Source organism: Pseudochaenichthys georgianus, chromosome 1 (genome assembly GCF_902827115.2).
Source record: "Pseudochaenichthys georgianus chromosome 1, fPseGeo1.2, whole genome shotgun sequence".
NCBI lineage: Eukaryota > Metazoa > Chordata > Actinopteri > Perciformes > Channichthyidae > Pseudochaenichthys > Pseudochaenichthys georgianus.
Genome location: NC_047503.1, coordinates 10450825 through 10465538, shown reverse-complemented (window position 1 = coordinate 10465538; position 14714 = coordinate 10450825). Strand labels below are relative to the sequence as shown.

Genomic DNA, 14714 nt, shown 5'->3' with positions numbered 1-14714 from the left:
CCCCCATTGGATATTTTTATACAAAGACTGTTGAAGCAAGTAAAAGTGCAATTGCTCTAATATGTATTTTTTTACTTAAAGAAGAACAAATACTTAAGTACTACTTAATGTTAAGCTGATCAATTAGGAAAACGGAGGACGCCATTAATCCAGAAAGACAGCAACACACAACCGCCTACATTTTCTCGCCTTTCTCTAGTCTGTTTTGTCGAGCTGCTGATGACACTACCAAACAGCAAGATAGCATCAATGGTGACAATAATACTAGTGTGATAAATAAAATGATTGCCTTTTCATTCTACAAATATAATCAAAATGTTTACTATTTTAATGGAATGATTTAAAGCTCTTTAATGCAAAGCAATACAACAGCTCTGTAAAGTTGCATTATGTTTGAAATGTTTGTGTATTACTGAAAAGATGTTGTGTACTTTATATTGCTTAAATGTTGCCTGTCATAAAACATAAAACATGTGTTTTTATATTCCTGGTCACTGTATGTACATATTGCTCTGTCATCCAGTGATCCATTGCAAAATAAATATCTAACCATAGTAAAGGTGGAAATATCACTATAGCTAAATACCATTAAACAGAATTTATTACCATTTTGGGCAATTCTTAACATCATAGGAAGCTGCTAATAGATATTAACGCCTGGTAATGCCAACATTCTATTACAAACATTAACATCTCATTATTATTATCATCATACTCATTTTAGATTTTTAAAGCATTTCTTTCCTATTGTGTTACTGCAGTGCACTCCTGCAGTGACTCGACATCTAGTTACTGAGTGGGACAGAAAGGTACAGATTATGCTCTGGGACATAATCAGTTCAAGAGTTTTATGCAGGCTTCCAAGATGAAATGAGATTTTAAGTCAGACTTGTAAATTCCTTGAAGAAATGCAACATTATGTCCCTATTGTTTCTTATAATAGCAGCTTCAAAACTTGATGAAAAACATAATTGTAAAAACGGGGAAATGTGCCTCTCTCAGTCCCCCTCTGCAGCCCAAACTCTAATGTCTGCAACGTGTAACTTTGATATGATATCCCCTGACAGTTTTATGGCACTAAATACATTTCGGTGAAACTTGATTTGATATCATGATGTATTTTGGTTGCTCTGCCTTGTGATAGGCCTATACAGAGTTTCCTGAAAAACAGAAAGCTTTTGCTGTTGCAAAAGTAAAGCTAAACACTAACTGCTATCTGCTAACTGCCCGTAGCTAGTTAGCTGGTAGCTCATTTAGCCTATTAGGGCAGTGTTGCTGTTTACCTAGAACAAGGTTTTCAAGCCTGGGGTGATGGCTGGTTGGGAGCAGTGCTGGTGTTGTGCCAGACCTGGAGCTAGGTGGGTAACAGAACTAAGTTAGCTCACTTGCTAGGTCTTGGGTTGTTGTATCCGCTTGATGATTGTCATGTTAACAAGTTCACTTGCTAGGTCTTGGGTTGTTGTATCCGCTTGATGATTGTCATGTTAACAAGTTCACTTGCTAGGTCTTGGGTTGTTGTATCCGCTTGATGATTGTCATGTTAACAAATTAGTTCACTTGCTATGTTTTTCATAATGAGTAATGTCATTATAACAAGTTCATGTGTAGCACTAGAATTGCCCATATGTGAAATAGCAGTCATAAATTAATAGAGCTATGAACCTGTAACCGTGATGAATCACAAAACACAGATTCCGGCATTAGAACTAGCCACAATATAAAATGGTATACAGTGACTATAGCATAGTTTCTTAAGAGCATTTTAGTGGAACACTTGACAAGAAGAAAAAAAGAAGACCATGGCAAATATTTGCTTTTTTGTATGTCTGACATTTGAAGTAAATGTAGGCTTTCAGAATGAAAGTCATGAGACAGAAGTGCATCCATTTATATTAACACTCAACAGATGAGTATGATGGAAGAAATCGTCACATATAGTGGTGTGCAAACAGAAGCATCAGGCTTTAATGACATGAGTAATTGAATGGACCCATAACCTGGTGTGTGTGGTCTTGTTGTTCCCTCACACCTCCTGCCTTGTCCTTAACTGGTCTAATGGACGAGTTCCAGTACCCAGTGACCATCCGGGACCAAAACCTCACAGGCCACCCCTCCACACTCACCCACAGCACCAGCTGTGCCAGTGTGTGTGGCTGCTGAGGCACAAGTTTGTCTAAATGCCACCACGGAGTGTCAGTCAATCCCTGTTGTGCCAGTCACCCACACAGCAAGTTTGCGTGTGTAGGCACCGTCTCATCAATGAGTGTGATGCTCACAACGTGGTGTTTGTGTAATACCCACACAGAATCAAATAGAGGCTTCCCCGGCCCACACCCACTCCTGCACATGTGCTGGCCCGTCTCTTTGTCCAAGCTCTCTTTATCGGTCCCTCTATCTGCATCTCGCTGCATCTCACTTTATTTTCTCCTTACTCGGCTTTGATCCACTGTGCGTCACGGTGTTGGTATCTTTCTCTGCGTGGCAGGAGACTCCCGGAGATGAACTAATTGCACTTTCGATCATCTAATCCAAATCCTGGACTCTTTTCTACAAGTGCGGCAACAATTCGGTCCTGTGTGACGTCAACACTGATAGGAATTCGTAGGGATTGTTAGTGAGGGTCATGGAATACTGTATAGGTGTGACTGTTGCCAAGGTAACAACACACATCACACTGTTCTCCGGCCGGTCTCGAAGCTATTAAATATATATAATGTCTTCCGGTTATTGAACCCCTTTTTGCACATTTGCTTCTCTTCATTAACATCCTGGAGTGTGGTAGATGTAATGGGGTCACTTAGGGAGTCAGGATAGATCTTTGTCATGGTTTATCTCATTAGTGGACACAAAAGACATGTTTGCCTCCCATTGGGCAGGACTAATATGGAGAAAGGTGGTAGGTGATGTGCATGCAGCAAAAGACACAAAGAAATTAAAGACAGAGTTGTGTCACGCACAAAAACAACGAGTGAAAGAAAACCAGAAGTACTCGTGAAAGGTGACTCAACGTGTCATATTGCTTTACAGAAAACTAGGCAGCAGCAGCAGCATGTTTCAGAGCCTGTTCAATTGTGTCCGACAAAGACACACGTGATATTTCAGCGTCTAACTCCGCTCTGCTACATCACATTTCTTTTTGTCTTCCAATTCTCCCTCCCTTTTCCGTCTTTCATTTGTTCGGTCCCCTCTGCGTCACTGCTTCCGCTCAACCATATACTGCTGCCTTCTTCCACATACTGGCACACGGTCTGCAGAACACTGGTTGCATTAGTGCAATGTAATTATTTGTTCTTCTTATAAGGCAACAACAAATGGATTTTGTAAAAAGCTAGACAGCCAATTAGGATTACGGAAGCCCTGAAAGGCAAATGAGACAAATACAAATGCCAGGTTAATGCCTGAGGAAGTTTTGCCAGGATAATCTCTTTTAGATGACCAAATAGTTTTTCATATGTGAACAAATGTTTTAGCAAGGACCTTGTTTGTATCCTCTGTAAAAACAGGTGCTCTTGGCATGCTCTTCAGCGAACCAAAGCATTTGTGTTTTCTTCAAGGTGAGCTGATATTGATATCTACTGTATATTGAGGTGCATTTCAGCCTCTTGTGGCTGAAATTAGTATTACAACAGCACCATTTGAAAGAATTATCCATGCAAAGTGAGATAATGTCATCAGGGTTTCATTTTCAAGAAAATTAATCATGGTACTTTTCCTTTTGCTCTGCAATTATGCATGCTGACATGTTCAACCTTTAATGATCAAATTGCAAAAAACGAACTCGCAGTTGGTTATCCTCTTAAGAATTTATTTAGAACAATTACAGTGTTTGATCTGAAATATTAAATGTTTTACAATTTTCAAGGAAGACCTCTCTACAAGAAAATACCTTTGTGTTTTCACCAAAAAACTGTGATCCTCACCAACTGTGTGTATTTGTAAGTTATGAAGAGCAAACTGAGTATGCCATTCCTCCTATACCGGGTTTAACTAACATGAGTTGCTGTCTAGAACCAAACTGGGGCTAACTTTAATTGCAGTTAGTTCAACTTGTAACCACTTTAGAACCTTTTTTCCTCCGAGCGTCGTCATGACATCACCGTTTACATAGCTGCTTTTCCGACCAACAATGGCATACTGTGTAGGAGGTGTGTTCTATGGGCTATTACGAAGCTCTTCTAAAAACGTCTTACTCTTCTCCAGAAAGATATTATATATATAATATATAATAATATATTGTTTTCTAGCAGCAGGTGATGCTATAAAGTATGTATCCACTGTCAGACTGTCTGTACCATCCCTTGATGCATAATGATGTTTTAATTCCTGTATTTATGGCACCATTTTGCCAAACAAAGCACCATCAATTGAGGACTGTATGATGTGATGTTTCTCTCGTCACACACACTAACCTACCACTTTGCCACCAAAGCCAGTCCGACTAATCAATAACAGACATTGAATAACCCTTGCATTATTGTCTGCGTTTTGAATGGAAGAATGCTATAACCCATTTTATTAAACTTGCAGCTCATTAAAAGCATTAAGTGGGCATACGCATATTAGATGTAAATACTTTGAATCGCTATGATCTATCTTCTGATTGTCTGATATGAAAACTTGTATTGATTCAAACTGATATTACCCAGTAAACCAAAGAATATATGTCTCAGGCTGCTGAAGAAGGAGTAGTATGCGAAAACCACAAATGCCACAATCATAACAAACGGGTCTTGTAGCAACTTTGCAGTGTTCTTGTTGTTGCTGAATGAGCAACAACAAGAACTTCCTACTCTCAGTCGTACTCTCCATGAACTGTTGTTGCTCTTAAATACCACCCAGCCTAGAGTGCAGGGTAAAGAAACGTTAAACTCTGTAGTAGAAGAGAGAAATCTGGTCAAGAATTATTGGTGAGTGATATTGTCTGTGAGCACGGACATACTTATCCTTGTGTGTCAACACAAGGATGGCCAGAAGTACAGTTTAGAAGTGTAGAGTAGCTATGATGAACCTAATACATTTTGGACATCCGTTCCTTTGTACTGGGAGACATTCAGTAACTCACTAAAGGAAGTACATTCAACAGCAGAGAGGCTGAGCCCACTCTGCTTTCTTTGGTCGACTTCCTGTCCTCCTCTCTCATCAACAGCAAAACAATTGTGTAACACACAGCCATATGTGTTTTGCATGTGTTGTGATCAATATTGTCCAATCTCCCTCCTCTTCCTCCGTCCCTCCCTCACTCAACATCTCGCTCACTCACTCGCTCCATTTGTCTTCACAGCCAATGTGTTCATTGTTTTCTCACTCGCAAATTATCACCAACATGAAAGCTATTACTCCACACTCTCTCTGTCTCTCTTTCTTTCATTATCAATGTAGCTACCTCGGCTGATGGGACAATATATGAAAATGTCATTGGAGAGATTATTATATGTGATAAGAGGAACTCCTGATGAGTTTGTTATGAACTGGTCCCCAATAGCACTATGGTAGAGGAATGGTTACGTTTTATTACTATGGGGTAAACAAATATACCAGAATAGATAGCCTTCGTCCTTTATGTTGTCGCTGAAAGAATGAATTGACAACATAAGTGTAGTAAGCACAGCGTCTTCAAGAATGTCGATAAAAAAAAGCAATTATACATTTCAATAGAAAAAGGAAAGCTCTGAAAAAAATGAAGGGCCCACCGCAAAATTACGAGTTTCTCTGGTCTTACTATATGTGTGTTTGAGTAAAATGAAGATTTATTTTTATTTTATTCTATAAACTACTGACAACGTTTCTCTGTCTTGGAATTCAACAGACACTGGAATGGAATGGCTGGATGTAGAGATTGAGATTGAAGACAAATGTGGAGTGGTATCTTTTTTCCAGAGCTGTACTGTATACAATTTCTGGAAGATGCAGAGTGTCTAAGGGTCTTACACTTAATCACGTCAAGTCTACCGTTTAAACCAAACCCTAACTAGCAAAATAATGAATAACATATTTAAAATTGTATTATCTCTCTTCAGTTTGAAAACGATCTTTTGAAATCCAGGCAATGAAACATGAAGGGCTTGTTTTTTAACCTGTTATTGGTGCCACTGTGTTCCATGTTGTTTTACAGTAACAGTTTCTAGACTTGAGATAATGATATAGTTTCCAAACCTAACTTTGCCGTACATATCATTGAAATGTCTGTGAGTTTTTGCTTTACGCTGTGGCGTGCTCCCGTTCACGATTCACGAGTCAACCCCCCCCACGTCAGAGTTGTGTACATTTTTTTTCAATTGCATCTTAGGGCTTCGTAGCATGCAGTTTGAAAGTGTGTTACGTTTTGTCGACGATGGATGTCATGATGTGAGTCCGTATTAAAAAGTTGTATACTACCGATAACTTTAACAATGACAGGTCCCTGGTTGAATTTCAGTCATGGCTGTTGCATGTTGCAAATTCTTGGAAAATGATACTCAGGATCTATTATCTGCTTTTTTGTAGGAAAAGCATTTAAAACTAGAGAATGCAATTCCTGAAGAAATTGCTAGTGGGAATGCTTTATGCTGAAAAGCTGACTATGCTGCTATGCTGAAATGTAATTTCAGGATAATCTGTAAACAGCATTCCAACTAAATGATTGTCAGGTCTCAAGGATACACAATACATAATTTTGTTCTGTACTCCATAGGTGTTTATACTCCATTCAGCTCAAAAACACTGTTTTATTTATCTTTTTTTGTTTTAACTCGAGCTACTTCGTCTGATCTGCATTTCTGAACAAACCTTTGTCTTTTGTGTTGACACAGAAAGATGAATTGCCTTGTCAGTAGAGCACATGGTGTAGTCCAAACGATAGCTGGGGATTCTGGGTAGTGTAGTGTCTTCTGCCATCCTTTACTCCGAAAATATATTTGTTTCTCCGAATCGAAGGGGAAAAATACAAAAGCATTGCACACAATTTAAACCAATCAATGTTGTGTAATTAACAAGGATAATCTGGTGTTTTTTAGTCACGCACTCTCTAGCTGAAACTCTCTCCTTATTCATTTAAGCATTTTACTTATTAATGTATGCAGACAATCACACAATCTATGTGATTTTTGGATTTACCGTGCCTCTCAATTGCCCATGACAGGTTGGCAAGGTCGATGAATCCTGAAGTTGCCCAAGGATTGTTCAGGGAGCACGAATCCTTGTCAAAAAGAAGACATGGCCAGCAAAATAGACGATGAAGTTTAGCGCTTCCAGTTAGCCACTCCGTGTGGACATAATTGTCCTCATTGAACATCCGATTCTCTCCCTTTTTCCTCTGTGTACAGTACACACAGCTCGAGTGCGGGCATTGGCCTGTCATCTGATTTAATTTTTAGTTGCTGCTGTAGCGGAAGTTTAGTAAAGTTATGTTTGATTAAGTACGCCAAATCTGGGGAAGAGACGGCCGGCAGCAACACACAGCAAAGGAGAATTATCGAAACAAAACAAAGTGTTTTTATTTATTTATTTAAATTATAAATCTGAAAAAACAGGGGAAGCCTGGCTTCCCTTGGCCTCCGGGAGAAAACGCCACTGCCGGTGAGCGGACCAAAATACACTAAGAGTTAGACCTAACACACTTAGCTAGTAAATCTACTCTGGAACAAGCTAAACTAGTTATACATATATTTATTCTTTACTGTCGGGTCACTTATTACAGGTTCAGCGAGCTGCACGAGACTGACGGGCTGTCAGGAGAGGGAAAAGAAAAGAGAGCACCCCGTTTATTTTTCCCATTTTATTATTCAGAATTACTGTAAACCTTTGAATAAAGTAGTTAATCTACTATTAGTAGTTTGTTTAAATGCATTCATGTTTTTTTTTCATTAACATAAAATAAATCTCACGTACCCTATGCAGTACTCCAACGTACCCCTAGGGGTACCCCCATTTGAGAACCACTGCTCTAGCAAACAGAGCTGTGTTCAAGGTTTTTTAATACCACCTTCCAAAAAGGCAGTACCCTTGGGCAATCCCATAGAGCATGAAGAAATGTGCCCACTTCTCTATTACATTTACAACATGTATTGTCCTAAGTTAAGCCCATTTTAAACAATTTCAGGGGTGGGAAATAATATATGCACAATTTTATAATGGATAACCTTGCTTCTCGCATCCCTTGTAGCCCAACCTACATTCGAGATTATATCCTGCCATAGATCCTCCCTAATCTCACTACCTAGATATTTTTGCCATATTTCACATAGTCTAATTTGAATATTTGAAATATTTCTATAGAATAGTGAGGCAGAGTGTAGAGTATGGGGAGAATTTAGAAACTCTTGAATCTTATTCTCTTCTTCCTCATCCCTTATCAGTCCAAATACCGAATCAACGCTGCTCCTCAGCTGTAGATCTTTCCAGAAATCCCCTTATCAGTCAAGTTAAATAGTTTCTTAAGGTCCTCAAATGACATAAACAAGCAATCTCTGTAGAGATCATTGACAACATGTATCCCTTTGCCAACCATGTATGCCATAAAAATACCTTTTTCCCTATACAGATTGAGGGGTTGTTCGTTCCATATGGAGGAGTACATTTGTTACCCTTTGTGTTTGCTGTGTTATTTTTCTACTGGAATAGGCTATAACCCCCAGTTTCCACCGGGTCCGGCTGCGGCGTGTTACGGCTGCGGCGTGTTACGGCTGCGGCGCGTTAGGGCTGCGGCGTGATTTTGGTCCGGCCTCCTCCGGCGTCATAGCCTACTGGGCACGTTTCAGGAGCGTTTCAGAAGCATTACGGAAGCGGAGCGTCGTGCATGCCGGCTCGCAGTTCTTGTTGATTTGGGCATATTTCCTGGACATTTGTACTTCTACAAGAAAGTAAGTATAGGCTACGTAGTTAAATGGTTTATTTTTTTGTCTGTTTAAATCGTGCATATTGTTGTTATTTCCTATTTTGTTGTGTTGTACAGACATAATTAATAATAATTGTAATAGTCCAGTTAAAAACAACATGATTCAAAGATGGGTTGCTGTATTTTAGTGGTAAAAAAAATGCATTCATCATCATAATTATTCTATATAATTTACACACAGTGCCTGTAAACCGAAGGAGAACGCTGGCCTTTATTCTGCTACTGCTACAGAGGAGGGATGGGGGGAGGAGAAGGAACCGGTTTTGGGTGCACCCCCTCAACCAGCAAAGGAGACAACGAGGTGATTTCCATCACCTTGTGGCTGAGCTGAGGCTGGACAGCCAACGGCATCATCGCTATTTTAGGATGAGTGCAGAGCAGATGGATGAACTTCTGTCCCTCCTCGGCCCTAAACTGACCAGACAATCGACAAATTACAGAGCTGCCATCGAACCCAAGCAGAGACTGGCTGTTGCACTGAGGTAAGATGCACATTTCACAGACAATAAATCCCTGACCACAAGTTTAATAAACGTTTTAATTATAACAATTTCACCCAAAAAACATTGGAAACTTAACTCAACAAACAAACTATTTACAACAAACACAATTTGAGTACTACAACTCTTCATAATATGAGCCCCAGGTTGGCTGTCCTGGGGAGGACAGCATTTGTGTTAAGGCCCTATAGGTGTTGATGGGCCTTGTGGGGGTTGTGGTACACTTGGCCGAAAGGCTACTGGCCTGGAGGTGTGAATTGAATGCTGTGACATGGGGGGATGATCAATAGGCTGCCAATGTTGGTGCTGTGTGTTTTCCAGGTTATGGAGGGTGTTTAAAATACTAAGTTTGGCCTGATGTCGCCTGTCTTTGTCCAGTCTTTGTAAAATGGGCACAAGACTCAGAGCGAAGTGGTAGGACTCCTCCAGTTCTGACTCTGGCATGTGTGCTTTGGCTGGAGGTTCCTGTAATAGAGACAACAGTTGCTCTCCCAGGTCTGTGCTCTGTGGCCTCCTCCTTTGGTCCCGTGTGGAACACTGGGCCGCTGCTGCGGAAATGGGATCCCTAGGGCTACGGGACCTAGAGGGCCTTTGCCTCTCCCCAGAGGTTGTGGGTACCAGAGGTGGTGGGGTTGGATGTAGTGGGGCTCAGGTGGTGTGGTTGGCTGTAGTGCTGCTGGAGATGCAGATGTGATTCTCGAATCTGGTGTAAATGATATCTCCATGTCAACTGGAGAAGGATTCCCCAAGCTGCTTTTTGAACTATATGAAAAGAAACAACAGCATGGAAAAAAATGTACGCTTCTTTCTTGGGATTAATTTATGCAATAGTAACATATTTATGTAATTTAATATAAACTCTTTCATACCCTTTGCAATACATCATGACAAATTACAAAGTTTTTATTGTGAAAGACTTCATTAATTTCATGCAAAATTACATACATTTAAAATATTTGCATACATACCTCCTTGGCTGTATATAGGGCAAAAGGAAGGACATGATCTCTGTGTACTTCCATTCCCTATGTGTTCCACCTGCAGATCCACTTGGGAGAGTTTTTGTTTTGTTTTTGACAAAGGCATCCCTCAGTGACTTCCACCTCGCCTTGCAAACGTCAACTGAAATAAAGAATAGATTCAGATGAATAAAATGATTTCACACATTTTTCTTTGCTTGTTTTTCCCTTCACAGATACTTGGCTTCCTGGGACTCACTGGTCAGCCTAGCATTCAGCTATCACCTGGGATGCTCTACTGCAGGGGTGCCCAACCAGTCGATTCCCCAGTCGATCGCGATCGACCGGTCGATCGCGATCGACTGGGAATCTCCCCGCGATCGACCGGTCGATCGTGGGGAGATTCCCAGTCGATCGCGAGATGTGTCTAAAAATAGAACAACAATATTCTGTTTTATCGTTAATGTCCTATAACATAATCTTCCTGTGCCAGAATAATGCACTTGAACGCATCAACGCTTTGTGATTGGCCGGCGTGACCCCATGTGTCGGGGTGTGGCTTTATGGCAGAAGCAAAAAAGCCCAAAATATATAATTTTCACTCCTAGTGGGAGGATGATTATTTTTGTATCTATTCCAATTCAAAGTTCATCTGTCTCATCTGCAATGCGAGCGTGGCTTTATCGAAGAAGGGTAATTTAGGAGCGGCATTTCAAAACAGTGCACAAACGCTACGAGACGGAATTCCCTCCTAATTCTGCCCTACGCTCCAAAAGGGGAGGGACCTGAAAGGACAGCTAAATGCACAGCAGTCCATTTTCACCAGGCCCAACAACAAGAGCAAGGCTGCTACCATAGCATCTTAACGTGTCAGTCACGTTCTTGCGAAACACATGAAGCCTTTCAAAGATGGCGAAGTTGTGAAAGAAGCATTCCTGGAGGCTTCCGAGGCACTTTTTGGGGACAGTAAAAATAACAGTAGCATTTCAACAGGTTTTTGATATAATAAAAACTCAAGTTAGATACCGTTATTAATCAGCTGTAAGTTTTAGTTTGTTTGAACTTATTCATTATAATTATTGTACAAAATGGTATAAGAATGCAAACTTAAATTGATTATAGTCTGTTATCAATGCAGGCTAAGAAACTAGTGTTGCTAGCATCCTATTTTAAAGGCATTTCTTTTTATACTCTAATAAAATGCAACAAAAAAAGGGTTTGATTCTATTAATTTTATCTTTTTTATTGCACTTTGGCAGCAGATTCCTGAGTATCTTCAGATCTCAGTTGTCTTATTAGTAAGCCTAATTTATACTTTTGTAGCAACACTATTTGTATATAATGGCAAAGGAAGGGTTCAGAGTCTTTTCTGTTTTTCCTGTGTCATATGTGGCAGCACTGTTCAATGTTTCTTGAAAACATTACCCACTGTAGTGACGTGTGAATAAACTCCAACTCTGTATCAACAACACTGTTGTGTAACTTCAGTTAAATACTTGTATGTGTGTAGATTAGAAAGAGGTAAGATAAAGGATCTGCAGTATTTGATGAAGTATTCATCGTACAAAGGTCAGTTTTATACAAGTAGAAGTGTGTATTTACCTGGTAGGCTGTCAGTAATGGCTACGCCTCTCTATTTGGACTGGTAGATCTCGGCAGACTGGCAACTTTAAAAGTAGCTCTCGGTTCAAAAAAGGTTGGGCACCCCTGCTCTACTGTGACAAACTCTGTCCATTTGGTGTATGCAGCCATTGAGAAGATAATGATGGAGAGGTTCCTACCCAGGCCAACAGAAGACACATGGAAGGAGGTCGCACAATGCTTCTGGGAAAAATGGAATTTCCCAAATTGCCTGGGAGCAATAGACGGAAAGCATATCGTCATTCAAGCACCACCACTGTCTGGGAGTCAGTACTTCAACTACAAGAAGACATTTTCCATAGTGCTTATGGCACTTGTTGATGCTGACTACAGGTTCCGAGTCATTCAAGTGGGGGACTTCGGAAGAACAAGTGATGGTGGGACGTATACCGGATCGGATTTGGGGAAAGGAATGGAGACCAAAACTCTTCATGTACCAACCAGCACCTCTCTACCTGATGCTGCTCACCTGGGTGAGATGCCATTTGTCATGGTGGGTGACGCAGCTTTCCCCCATACCTCATGAGACCATACCCCGGAAAGAACCTCACTCATCAAAAGAGGATTTTCAACTACAGACTGTCAAAAGCAAGGATGGTGGTGGAAAATGCTTTCGGCATTCTGGCCTCCAGGTGGAGAATCTTCCATCGCCGTATCAACCTGCTACCGAAAAACGTAGACACGCTAGTGGTGGCAGGATGCATCCTTCACAACTTCCTGCTTGCCCCTAGTGAAAACCAGAGGTTGCTAGATGAGGCAGAGCAGCAGGGTAGACGCATGGCACCAGTGAGAAACATGGGAGGAAACAGGCCATCAAGAGATGCCTGTAATGTGAGGGAGGCTTTCTGCACCTTCTTCAACTCTCCTGAGGGCAGTGTGACTTGGCAGGACAGGATGGTGTGATTACTGGAACACAATAGTTATTACACCGCCAAATCGATTGAAAAATGTGTTATTTTTTCATTCCAGAAAATTATAAAAAGCAAAAAAGTTATTTTACTACCATTTGCATTTGTAAAAAAGTTTTCTTTATTTGTAATATGTTATGTTATTTCTTTTCAAATAAATTGTTTTGTCTGACAAATGATTCTTGTCTGTCCTCACAATGTATCTTCAGACTAGAAATGAAAGGACCACCACAGCATACTGTATTTAAACATTATTGACAGTACTTTGTGTAGTTGTTATAACACTATACTCACATAGCTAAGTGAACTTCTTTCAATGATGTAAAAAAAATCTCAATTAAAGTGTAGTAGCCCTAGATTTGATTAATTACTGTACTATTACAATAAAATGTAATACAATACAATTACAGTACAATGGCACTTGTGCATACTTGAGAAATACCATTTCCTGTTTTATTTCTACTACAATACACCTCCAGAGGGAAATATTATTTTCTTAATTTAAAAAAATTCGGACAGCTATACTTTGCAGATTAAGATGAATAAAAAACAATTATCATAAAAAAATGTATTATCATTATAATAGGTTAACACAAAACTGTATTGATCCCTGGGTGAAATTAACAAGCTAAAGTATAGTTAAAAAAACAATATATATCAAAAAATAAATAAAAAATAATATAATATATGTATACACATGTATACACATATTTATACATATAAGTGTATACATATGTACACATATATGTATATATATATATATACATATATGTATACAGTTCATAGATATATGAAAATATATATATTTATATTTATATATATATAAACAGGCATATGTTGATATAGGAAATAAGATCTTACTTTCTTGTGAAATGCAAGTTTACTGAAAAGCTATTAAATGACTTTCGCAAGATTTGAAACTACTGAATGGCTCCGTACTGTACCTACAAGTATTCATTACATTAATGTGTTGGCTAATTAGTAGTTTTCACCTTCCACTCCACAAATTCCAGCGATTGTGTCATATAAAATCAACTTTTTTTCCACTTCCAATATAAAAACGTTGTCGTCCATTGTGCGTGTCGTTGTGGAGACGATGTAGTGAAGTGACAACCCAGTCTCACGGCATTTCGTGTTCACCAACACGATTTTTAATCTATTGATTCGTGTTCACCAACACGATTTGCCCCTTTTTTTCGTGTTGCACAGCACGATTTTAAAAGCAATGTATTTATACTGCCTGCAGCACGTATTTTTCTCCGGTCGGGTCGTGGGAGACCGGAAGCTGTGTGGTTCATAAAAACATGTTCTTACTCAATATCAAGCCACAATTATTGCTTTTATTTTAAATCGTATAATTTCGGACTTTTGTTGTCGTCTGTGAGGAAAATAAATGGGGCTCAGACAATAAATGGGGCTCAGAGCCTCAGAATACGGAAATCTGTATTTTTAAATATTTTTTTCCTTCTAATTCGTTATTCTTTTCAAAATAACACACTGTTATTTACTCACCAATAACACACAATTATCCTTGCTTTTATTTATTGGTTTGGCGTCCGTCAGGAACTGAATTTCAAAATAAAAATAACCGGAAACAGACGTAGGCCTATAAGGGACATTTCGAGCATCATTGCGATTGTCAACATCTCTGAGTTTAGGATGGCCGAAGACACTACACTACCCATAATCCCCAGCTATCGTTTGGGACTACAGTCCCCGTAAGGTTACGCAGAGCGTCAAACAGCTGTGTGAAATGGAACGAAACCACGCCAGACTATCCAAAATTGGAATCGAACGCCCCCCCAGAACTACACATGCTGGCTATTGTGTTTCG

At 39.7% G+C, this 14714-nt stretch overlaps 1 protein-coding gene and 1 pseudogene across 1 annotated transcript in view; both read left to right on the top strand.

Annotated features, from left to right (window-relative positions):
* LOC117454776 (beta-crystallin A1-like) overlaps nt 1-14714 on the top strand; it is a 48833-nt gene that overhangs the window by 1407 nt on the left and 32712 nt on the right. The gene's annotated exons all lie outside the window — the stretch shown is intronic.
* On the top strand, nt 2056-12875 carry LOC139434235 (uncharacterized; annotated as a pseudogene).